Source organism: Epinephelus fuscoguttatus, linkage group LG3 (assembly GCF_011397635.1).
Source record: "Epinephelus fuscoguttatus linkage group LG3, E.fuscoguttatus.final_Chr_v1".
In the NCBI taxonomy this organism is placed as follows: Eukaryota; Metazoa; Chordata; class Actinopteri; order Perciformes; family Serranidae; genus Epinephelus; species Epinephelus fuscoguttatus.
In genome coordinates this window covers 8,695,313-8,707,537 of record NC_064754.1, presented here as the reverse complement: position 1 = coordinate 8,707,537, position 12,225 = coordinate 8,695,313, and the positions used below count along the sequence as shown (strand labels likewise).

The following is a 12,225-nucleotide window of genomic DNA, read 5'->3' as shown; positions in this document are numbered from 1 at the left end:
ACTGCTCACAGCAAGGTCCGTGGATCATCTTGAGTAACCAGGCTAGGTCATGATTTCTGGAAAGACACATTGCTGTAGAGTTTTTCAAATGTGTTTTTTGGCGCTTTAGGTACCACAAGTTGAGTGCCATCTAGATTTATTTTATCGGAGAGAAGGCAGACATCTCTATGGCCGATATCTCCAACACTCTGCAACTCACACCAAAACAATCTAGATTGATGAACAGCACTACAGGTATGAGGAAAAATATGTATTTTTGATTGTAACTGTCTCGTTAAGTTTGAGTATATTGGGAAGTAAAGAAACAGTCTAAACCAAACACTTAAGAATGGTGGCACTCCAATATTTTATGAAGTTGTGACACTTTTAATGTTTTTTAATAGTTATTTTCAGTATTTTATTAATTACAGTTTTATCCAACCCATGTTTTTATAATCCTGGCTGAACTTACATTCACAATGCCTCTGATGGATTTTCTGAGTCAGTTTTGCTTCAAGCAGAGCATTAACTCAAAGGCATATCCAGAGGCACTCCTGCTACAAACTCTACAGCTACAAAATATTTTATTATTGTGTTTCTCTCCGACTTAATTATTCATACAACCACCAAAGGTAGGTATTTCATTCAATTGCAGCATACCTGCTTGTCACAGATAACATCAGTAATCATTGTATTTCATTTTTCTGTTCACAATAGCTTATGGCTCATTGTTACCAGTGATGAAAGCGCCTCTGATTTCTACTGTGTCTCTTTTCAAATAACTATTCTCTGCTGCAACATTTAATATTTGTGTTATCTCTTACCTGAATGAAGGGGTGGATGAGTGCACCTGAGAGACAGAGAGAGGGCAAGAGGAGAGGTGATGGAGAGAGAAGAGACAAGAGACAAGGGTTGGAGATGGAGGTAAGAAGTTGGGAGGGAGGACACTTTTATAGCTGCCTCCAAACATAATACACACTTACTCCATATATCCCCGCACCCCACCACATCCCCACCACTCAGTATTCTCTCTATTTTGAGAAAGGCGGGTTGGTTGTCAAGACACAAGGCACACATCGTTGGCCCTGGAGTGCGATCACTTTCTCTGCAGCACTTACAAATCACACACAGACCTATTAATAATACCACTTTATCTGACTGTTCCCCCAGAACTTATCTCCACCCAGATCTTCTCTCTCTCCGCGCGTGACCCTCTTTTGTGTCCACACACATCTATCACTTTTACTCCTATCTGCTTTGATTTATCATCTTGTTATAAAGTACGGGTCCTCACACTGCCACAGCTGCCACTGTTTAGTAGAAGTTTAAAAATGAGGGGGAAATACTGAAGTTGCAGTCTGACAGTGCTGTGCTGTCGTTGCAGTCTTGTTCTGCTACTTTTCCTGCCCAATTATTAACAAATAAGGAGATGAAAAATATGCTTTATAAGAATTTAACCTTTTTTATTTTTAGATTTTTTAGTTTGCACATCAAAATATATTGTAGAGATTAACATACATATACATGCATGTCTATGTATGTCCATGAGAGGTGGAGTCTCCTCCTAAAACTGTCATGATCCTGGTTTTTGTTATCTTGTGGACTTTGTTTTGGGGTTTTCTGTTTGTGTTCTTCCTTATTTTATGTTATTAATTCATGTTTAATCTGTTTCCTGTTTTATTTTGTAATTCTCTCCTAATGAGTCGTGTCTGGTCTTACTTCCTGTCTTTGTGTGTTTTCCCGCCTGCTTTCTATCACACCTGTCTGTCTTCCACCAGTCTCGTTAGTCCGTCCCTGTTCCCAGAGTCTTCCCTTCACACCTGTTCTGTGTTAGTCTTGTTTGCTCCACCCTAGTGTTCCCACCACACCCTTGTTGTAAGCCAATCTCCATTTCCCTCCTTTTGTGCGTGTCTTCCTACTCCAGCTGTGTCTTGTTCTTGTGATTAGTTTTCTGTGTATATATACTTGTGTGTTTCCCTTCGTTCCTTGTTAGTTCGTCTGTGTTCATCCCTGTGTTCTTGGTCTCGTTCCCTGCTCAGTTTCCAGCCTGGTGCCTTGTCTTCTGTTTGGGTTTCTTCCCTGAGTTTGTCATATTATACCAGTTCAGTTTAGCTTTGGTTCTTCTTTCTTTTGCACTTTCGGTTATCTGCCTGTTGTGGATTATTTTTTTTTTTTTTATCAGCTTTACTAATGCTTGCTTTTTGTGAAATTTCCAACCTGCCTGCTGCTCTGCATTTGGGTCCCTCCTAAACTAGTCTGAATGGGCGGAAGTTCGCTGCATAGATCAGCCTCTCACTGGGTGGAACGAGCCACCCGCTGAAGTCCCGCCCTACCACCTCCGGTTGTGTAGCAGTTTTCAACCATTTTCAACACGTCCTTTACTAACTTTTGTGGTGTTTGATCTTGCGGGGATGTAGCCATTTTTCTGCCATGGTTCGCGTCCTGTAGGCGATATTTTTGTGGGCGTGTTACACCAAAACCTGTTTCCCCCCGGCAATATTTTTACAAGCGCACCGTTGCTGTGGCACCATCCAGAACGATTGTGATTGGTTGAAAGAAATACGTACAAGCAGCCGGGGTGTTTTTTTTTTTTTTTTTTTTTTTTCTCCAATCTTAAAGTGAGAGTCGGCCCAGCCAGACTTTTCTTTTCTTGAGAAAGGTCTGGTGAGCGAGACTACTCCTAAACTAATACATGACAAGAACTCATTGGATAAATTGAATAAAATCAAAAGAATTATAGATGAGGAAATATAAATAAGGAATACATGGGGAACATTAACAATTAGTTTTCATTCTAGCCTTTGAATTAAAAAAGCAACACGTTTATGTAAGAACTGATATTGGTGTTCTAAAATTGTGGGTAACAATGCTTCCTTTTGCTTAAAGCTCCATTAATCAATTTTCTGATATGAGCAATGGATGAAATGTGTCATAAACTTGTAGTGATAAACTCACAGAGTCTAAGTTTTAGGCTGTAGTGGCATTCTGCCCCCATGTGGTCAAAAAAACCTGCTGCAGTTTTACATGAGATCATTCTGTAGCACACAAAAATCCCACATACCAAGAGCCTAACTCACACATCTTTAGCCCTTTCACAAAAGTCGGATTTCTTACTCACAAATGTGCCGATCTTGAACTTGTACAACTTAAGGGAGCAAAGTACTTTCACCACATGGGCTGGGATTCTGACTCCCCTCAAAGAAAGCCATGCTAAAGTTTTATGTCCTTATCTCCCTTTTACCCCAAACAACCTCCACTCTCTAATTCCTTTCTCCCAGTATCTCTCCTGTCATCTCTTTGCTCATCTCTGTCCATTACTTTCCTAATCTCTCCTTCACATCTCCTTCCCTTCCACTTTCCTCTCCCCGTATCAAACAACAAATTTGCTGCTCTTTCTCTGCATCCATATCTCCTTATCACTTATCAATCTGTATTCAGTCAGGATCCTGACAGTTTGTGTGACTCCTCTGTCTCTTCCTCTCTCTCTCTCTTCCCTCCTCTCTCTCATTTGCTTATCTTTTATTGAGTGATGTAAGAGGCCATCTCCTTCTCTTCTGCCAGTCAAGGCAAAGAGAGGAATTCATTTATGGTAGCTGCACGTATGAGAGCCTCTTGAGCTGTTACAAAGCTGCAGCCAGTTAAACAAGCGGGCAGTTTATCCTTAAGTAGACTTTTTGTTGTGAGAAGAGCTTTTGTATGTTGATACTGATATTATTTGAAGCCTTTAAGTTAGTATGAGCTAATAATCCTTTGAATTAGGCTTTTAGTTACAGCACTACAGCTTGCATTTTGTCTTTTGTTTGACAGTTGAAAGTGAGAAAAGAGAAATAGGGAAAGAGAGGAGTATGATGTGCAACAAAGGTCCCAGGCTGGAACAAACGTGTGGACGTGCCCATTATGTAGTATGCATCTTGACCATTAGACCACCAAGCGCCCTTACTGTTTTCTATTGACCAAATTCCCATCCTAGGTTTGAATCAGGGACCCTCTTGCTGTGAAGCGACAATTCTAAACCACTGCACCAACATTTATTCTGGCATTTAGGGTTGACCACTTTTCAGAGATCATGTCCCTATTATACTGTCTTTGAACAGTGCTCGACTGCCTTATGCATAAACAATACTTATCTGTCTGTCTCTTCATGTCCTGTGCTGACCCTCTGTTCTCTGCCCTGAGACTCTTGGCTTTCTCCTCTCTACTGAATTACCAATCATCATCACCTTTCAGCATTGTAGAAGGACAAGGGAGGGGTGGGGCGTGGTGCTGAGGACAACACTCTGAAGAAATTTGTAGTGGTGCGAAAGGGTCAAGAGAGGAAGATGGAGAGAAGCAGACATACATATGGATGGGTTAATGTAAATGAGGCAATAAACGAGATGAGGAAGGCCAAGAGTTTGTCAAGGACAAGACTGGAGACTGGCGGAGAAATAATGGGGATAATGACGGGGTAACGATGATATTAACACTGGAGAGCAGAGTAAACAAAGTGTAGGGTGGAGGGGACAGAGGGAATCTTAAAGCCTTATATTGCTTTTGTGCTCATGGTATAAGTAGACATACTAAAGTGTAAAATAACAAAGTAACCCTTAAATGGAAAAAGAGACAATAGATGCATTAATAGATATAAGATACACTGAGTTTTCCACAGGTCAAATTGAAAATAGAGGGGTAAAGGAAGTGACAGACAGAGAAAGAGAGAGAGACAAATTAAATGTGTATTTAATGACCGTCTTGCTATTCAGCAACAGGTGGAGCATTAAATCATGGCAGGGGTAGATACAAGCAGCTGTGTGCATGTGTGTGTGTACGAGTGTGTGTGTGTGTGTGTGGTGCACTGATATCACTGGGGTATCCCTCGTCTACTCACCCAAAGATTAGCAAATATAGACCCTAAAAATAAATTTGAGGGAACCCAGTCACTGTACTGACAGGAGCCTCTGTAGTGCATTAGGATATCAGATGTGTACAGTGAGGACTCCTAAGTTCACAACTTTTTAGTGTAACCCTTAATTTGGTACTTGGTCATACTTTGGTATTTTGTGGGTCAGCATCTTTGCTGTCGTAATGAGAGTTTTGATGGAGGTTGATGTCAGTCTTGTCTTTGTGTGTTCAAGAATGACAAGATGTGTTAGCTCCATGCTAGGGGCTGAAGGTGCAGGAGGGCAGTCAGCCTCTACAATAAGAGGAGATATGCAACTTCAGTCAGGAACACTTTAGTCAAAAAAACTTTATTTCCATTTGCAGTATTATATTTGGTGGTATGGCTCTGTTCTGGGGCCTCTCTGCCTTTCCTTGGGCCTATGCAGAAAGCCTCTTCCACGCACCTATGTGGAAAGCCTTAAGGCGGAGAGAGCACACCTCTCCGCCCTTCCACGTGCAAAAACGAGGAAAGCCTGAGGCAGAGAGAGGAAACCTCCCTGCTCCTCCATGCGCCTACATGGAAATCCTAAGGCAGCAGCAAAGGCCCCCCAGGAACAGAACAGAGCCGCAATTAAAAACAGAAATGACACTGATAAGTCAGACACCTAACCCTAACATGAAAAGGAGGAGCTGGGGTGGAGGTAGGTTGCAAAGCGGCTTGCAGAGGAAGCAGCAACAGTAGGCAGGCCAGAGCAGTTTAAATAGGGCTCCCTGAATGAGATTTGCCAATTGGTTGCATAGAAAGGAAACGTGATCTATCAGCTGACTCCCTTCCATCAGTCAGCTGCTCCATCAGTTGATTAGGTTGCTTGAGATCATCTGATGTAGCTGGGATGTGAGCTGAGCTTGACATTGTGTCCTGCCTGAACTAACGCTATGCTTAATTCGTAGTACCTCCAAAGTCAGCTTATTCACGTTATGTGTTTTTAGCCAGCTTGAACATTCAGGAATCACCTCATATTGTTCCGAGTCTGAGAGTGTGTGATCCCGGTGGCTTCACTGTGTGGACGGGACAAGTGCTGCAGTCAGATACAGAAATAAATGTAAAAGCAGAGGATGTGATGTGTAGGAGTGGTGGCTTTGGAGTTGTTTTAAGAAAACTTTGACAGAACTGCATTGAGTAACAAAAGTACTGTACTGAGTAATGAAACTACTTTTGTAATTCATTGCTTTTGCCATTGATTAATTAGTGAAGTAATAATGACTTTGCAGTTCTCAGTTTGTTCTCATATGGGTTGGAGATTTGACTGCAGCGCCCCTCACAACCCCATGAGTTCAGTTCAGGCCAACATGTACAGAAGAGTGGGAGAAGGAAGCCCCTCTCTTTGCCAAATGTGCATGACTGCACCGCAGGCACTGGTTACAGTGGTATATTTAGTGCTAATATTACGGCTGGTGTGTGTGGGTGTGTGTGGGAGATGGTGAGTTTTTAAAGGAATGCACCAAGTTGTTGGGAGTTTGGCTTGTTACGCAGCCAACATGTTAAGTAATGAGACACCAGATCTTCCACATTTCCCTGGTAAATTCCAGTTAGTCATGCTGATTGTTTTGTATGCACTATGTTTAGGAACGGTGGGTGACTAGCATTATCTCCACAGAGAGAAAATTAGAAATGAATGTATTTAAACTTAACCCTGATTCTTAGCAGTAAGAGCTCACGGTTACAGCCTCCATCCTAAATTATAAATACATTTTAATTATGTTTGGCTACAAAAAGACACTAGAGGTGTACCTCAACTGTCTGTGGCACTGCAGTCCAGCTCCTTATTACTCATACTGTTGCTATAGACAAAATATGTTTGTCTGTTTTAGATACCACAAATAATAAAGGCCCTGCAAACCCTCAATGGGGTTTTCAGTTATTCTGATTAAACAGACCTCTGCTCAAGTCAAAGTTGAGCAGCGTTAACCCTAACCCTCACCAAATCAGTGCTTACTCCTGCTGGTCATAATGCATTATATCCATTTTGGGGACTATTACATATAATATGTAATGTTTTATTACTTGCAGGTAATGATTATGTTTCTCAGCTCCTAATTCTGTTTGTTCCTCGACTCCCTTCGTGTTCGGTACAGTTGTCTATCAAACACTATGTAATGTTCTTCAACGTCTCAGGTTACCAACAGCAATGGCACTTTTTCTTCTTTTGCAATTTTATTCCATTTGTCATCAATTTCTCAACCACAAGCAACTTAGAGCACTCTTAAAAAAAAATTTCTCTCACAGTATTATTTCCTAATTACTGCCATATAGTAACAATCATGCTCCTCTATGAAGCCCTTTCCCACTGCACAATAAAACCAACAAAAAAAACCTCAGCAATACTAACATCTGGCTTTTTTATTTAACTGGAAAGGTTACAATCAGCATTCACTCCTGGGTGAAATTACTCCTCCATAGTCTCAGGTGTTTATCAGCTCCAGCTCTGATCGGTAGTGATGGAAATACTCCACCAGGTGGACGCACTGATTGTAGCCTCTTTGCTGGCGTAATGCAGTGAAAGGCCACCACAAAATACTGTCCGGCTCCGCCCAGGAAGTGCTCGAACATTGCTCCAGATGTAGGCCTTGATCACACAGAAAGCATTTTAGCAGCTGGAGGCGGCTTTTTGTAGTTGTTTTTAATGAGAATGAAGCTTTTCGCTCACGTTTTTTGCATTGTGACGTGCCTCGCATTTCTGCGCTGTCGGCACCCAGTGTTTTTGCTGGAGCATTCTAATCCGTGAGTTGAAAAAAACCACAAGTCATCTCTTTTCTTTCGTCATGTTGATTCCCATTGTCCAATTGGAGCAGCGGGCCTCCTGTGATGGGCAAGTTTACAGCTGCTAAACAATGGAGGAGAAACTGGTGGTAGCGGTTGCTGGATACCCAGAGCTATACAACCCGACGATAGACAGCAGGTTGTCAAACTGCCCCCAAGTCATCCTTAATTATACCTGGAAATGGCCATCATGGAGGAGAAGCTCCTGGACCAACTGGTGGTACTCCCCATGATCCACCCTCTTTTTTAGGGTCTCATGTACCCACACCTTCCCTGTGCCCAACACATTATTTACTGACAGCCTCTCACCCTAAACCAGAGCTACAGCAAGTACCCTCTGCCTCAACATGTCAGGAACTAGATACTAATTACTGTGAAATAAATAAAATGACAAATATTTGAAAAAAAAAAAAAAGAATAAATGGTAGATTGATTACACGTGAAGGTTAGGGTAAGGAGGTGACAGGGTGGTTGCCTGGCAACAATAGAAAGGTGCAGCAAGGGTTTGTTTTTACTGGCTGCATTCAATTAAAAAAAAGGCAGTGTAGTGCACTTTGCGTTTTGCAACCTGCAAAAGAAAGAAATTTGCAAAGCAAGAGACTGAATAAGTAAAAAAATATTAAAAAATGAGTAACCAGCATAACATTTCACTGGCCTCCATGCTGCTTTCTACTGTTTACTAACCTGTTTTCCTGGCCTGGAACATGACAACTAGAAATGAGAAAGGATCCTCTAGTTTAAGCATGTTTTCCAGTATTTAAAAAACCTGCATGCGCTAATTTTGGTGGAGAAGGGGTGTAAGCTACTGTCTTTTAAAAATGTAGAAAAACAAAAAAAAGTTTGTTTTTTTTTAAGAAGTGGATACAAGATGTTTTATAAAAACTTTAAAGTTCTACCACCAATATTTTAGTTTCAGATTGACAGTGTGCTCTGACACAAAGTCTCCGTGTTTAGATTAGCCCTGTGTCACCTCTTCCTCTTTCTACTTCCCTGATGATGTCTCTACGGTAACCAGCTGTCAACATGGTAAACACAGGCCCTGTGTTTGTTGAGACTTTCTGTTAGTCTCACTTCTTCTGTTTCCCTGCCTATGTATATGTGTGTGTGTTTTGGTACCTATTTGTCTGTCAGCCTAATGGCTTATTATATGTCAACAGCAGACTTTTTTTTACAGTGTACTTCTGTTTCAGAGTTATATATTCCAAGATGAGCATCCAATAAACTATATACAAACACAGCTACTGCACACTCTGTTAAACACACACGCCAGCCTTCTTTCGCACATATACACATTCACAATCCACAAATTCTCTCTTGCACACACACACACACAAGCACAACACACACAAGCAGCTGGCCTGACCTTGAAGATAAATACACCCTTGAACAATGTCTCTGCAATTCATGGCTGGCGATGGTCTGTTATACGAGCAGAGTTTCAAAGGCTCCATCTCAGGCTGCATGAAAATAGATATGCAGTCAATATGTGACACACACACACACACACACACACACACACACACACACACACACACACACTGCTCTATGCACCTTCACACTCCACTGCACTCTGTTTCTGTCTTTTTCGTACACAGTCACTTACACTCAGTTTCACAGACAAGCAAATATTCACACCTACACAGTTTTTCCTCGTACACACTCCCACGTTCTCTCTCTCCAAAGTTGACTACATTTTCACTGTTTGCGAACTAATAACTTGAGTATAACCTGTCCAAGTCATGACTGAAACATTTGTGTAAACACAGGTAAGAATCACAGTGAACATAACCGAAGGAAAACGCCTTCAGCACACCTTGTTTGATTTACTGAGGCATGTAACTTCTGTAACCTCTTTTTCTTTCAGCTCTGTCAGTGTGCATGTAGCTACTGATGCGGTGATTCGGGCGTTGCAGTTACAAAGCAAACAACAAGCAGTGATGCAGTACTGAAGCTTTAAGTGGCCTTGGAAGTTTTGTCTTTATGCGTCAATTGCAACGATACGCAGGTGGATTTCTGTGCCTAGATACTGGGTGTTGTGTGTTGTGACACAGTATGAATGAATTCTCCCCCCCTTGTTGCCAGTAGAACTGACGTCACAAAGAGAGATCAGATGGATCAAGATTGATTAGAAATTATAACCACAATCAGTAATCTGCATTTAATCCCAAGCATTTAAGAAACCATTTTAGATTAGACAATAAATCATGGTTGCCGTCTCTCTCCCACTCCACACAAACCGCACAACTTTACTGACATCTAGTGTTAGAAACTCTCATCACCTTAGATTTTACTCCAGTTATTCCTCCCTCAGATTAATTTCACCAACCACCAGCCTTCATCTGTATTTACTTACTGCAAAAGACAGGTGAGAGGTCAACAACAAGGGCTTGTGAGTGTTTATGTATACCTAGTAATTTAGAGAATGTGTACTTTCTGGCTTGGGTGAGATAAGAAGTGAGAGAAGAAAGGAGGAATGTTGGCGCACGCAGCATGAGAAGAGTTGACCTACTGGGTGGAGGATAATGCACATGAACATTTTGATCCCACTAATAGTATGAAGCTTGATAACAGGTTTTAACTAAGCACATTTTATTCTATTATGCATTTATTATGAATTAATCTGGTCTTAACAAAAGACTTCTCTGTGGTTTGACACCTTAAATTATTTGAAGGCAGCAGAGAACAGATGAGGCATAAAGTAACATGCTGAAGAAATGGAAACCGAAATGGAGCTAAGAGGAGAGTGAATAACAGACTTAAAATAATTAGGTTGTCTGAAACATGCCTCTAAATGAATGCTAATGTTGCTCTGTGTCTGGTGGATGTGTAAATAGGCGAGTGTTTGCTAGCATAATTGCCAAAACTTAATAAGGTGATAATATGGTAATTATTGCAAAGGGCTGCATTTATATAGCCTTAAGTACTTTGAATATAAGTGCTTTATATTTTAGACATTTTGCCTCTCATTTGCCCATTCACACACACACTCACACACACACACAAATGGGCCTTTTCTACTCTCACTTTTGGCTGCGCTGAGTTGAGCTATGCCGTGACAATTTGTGTTTCCTTTATCAGTTAAGATGCCCCATGCCACGCTGAGCTGCACCAGAGATGGACCTTTGTTAGCTGCTTCTCTTCAATAAAGACAAGTCTAATAATACCATAGGGAGGAAAGTGAAAGCAGAAATAGCCACAGTGAGGCGCAGGATGAAGAGCTGCATCCTACAGGTAAACTTCTTTTACCTGCCGTGCTGCGTGATGGAAAAACACATGCAGCAAAAATAACAGGGACTGTAGCAGCGGATCAGCCCGTTGCTATGTATTAAACATCATCACTTAAGACAAGCCTTCTTCAGTTAAAGACACACCTTCAAGTGGGTAGCCCTGTTGTAATGGAAATGCAAATCCCTGCCAGGCTGGGCTCACGGCCCAAACCAAACCGACCCAAGCCAAGCCAGCCCATGACAGTCGAAGAGGTAAAACTCATACACCAGTGGCAGCGAGCAACTACGCAAAGCACTTGCCAAAGGACCGAGCCCTGTTTATGTCCAGATTAACATGCGCCTCAGGTAATCCGAATCCTAATGCACCCCAATTTATCCATGACAAGTATTACATTATCAGTAGAAGTGGTTATTTTTGGTGATTATGCTCTATAACTTGCACAGTTCATGAGTTGGACAAAATGTTGCATGACCATTCATTGTTGGACATGTGTTGAATTCTGCTGACATCAATACCTCCAGCTGGACCAACACAACCGCTAACCTGACTAGCGAGCATGCTAGGGAGCAGCTAGCAAGAGGGTGGACGTCATAACTGTGTGTGGGGCCATTTGATCTTGTAGCGTAAGTGATGTAGCAGTAATGAAACCTGAACACAAGTACATACAGAGAGCAGCAGCAGCAACTCGCCACCCAACATTTGCACACCATGAGGACAGAAACAGAGGGCTCGGCAGGGATGACTGGCTGTCGAAACACGTGATGTGTTTTACGTTCTAAAACCAGCCGACGGCGATTTGACCAACTGAGTTGCAGGTGACACTGTCAGCCGGCTTGAGTCGAGCTGAGACTGGCCAGTTCACACCGCTGCAACTTTTCTCTGCAACGTTCTAAAATGGTTTTGTCATGTCATTAATCTTTGGTTTGAATTGGGCTTAATAATTACAACTTTCCAGTGTTTGTGCAACTCCCATCTCAGGTGAATGCAGCATAAAATCCCATTTGTGCCAAGTAATCGTCACTGAACAGCACAAAGTGTACATGTCAATGTCATTATGAATTCAAAGAGGTGTTGTCTGACACAGTCACTGTGCTCCTGGCGTAAATATTGAAGTTTGTAGTTGAAATTTTCTCCTGGCTCTTCTGTCATTCATCTCGGGGGAAGTGTCAACTTTAAGCTATATCTTAACTCTTTATTACTGCAACTAACTTGTACAGTGCAAACTGTTTTTACCATAGCGTAATGGCTACATAACATTCAATCTAATGTAATATTTAACTTACACTTAGCCGGTGTAATAGTCTGCTGCAGAATATCGTATATCAGAATATCCATTC

At 41.7% G+C, this 12,225-nt stretch overlaps 1 protein-coding gene across 2 annotated transcripts in view; it reads right to left on the bottom strand.

Annotated features, from left to right (window-relative positions):
* pvalb7 (parvalbumin 7) overlaps nt 1-12,225 on the bottom strand; it is a 58,481-nt gene that overhangs the window by 6,825 nt on the left and 39,431 nt on the right. The window contains exon 2 of one of the 2 annotated variants that reach the window (XM_049568975.1): nt 804-829. The exons of the other annotated variant lie outside the window; for it this stretch is intronic. The gene's annotated coding sequence lies outside the window, so the exon portion shown is untranslated. The remainder of the gene's footprint in view (nt 1-803; nt 830-12,225) is intronic. 2 annotated transcript variants of the gene reach the window in all.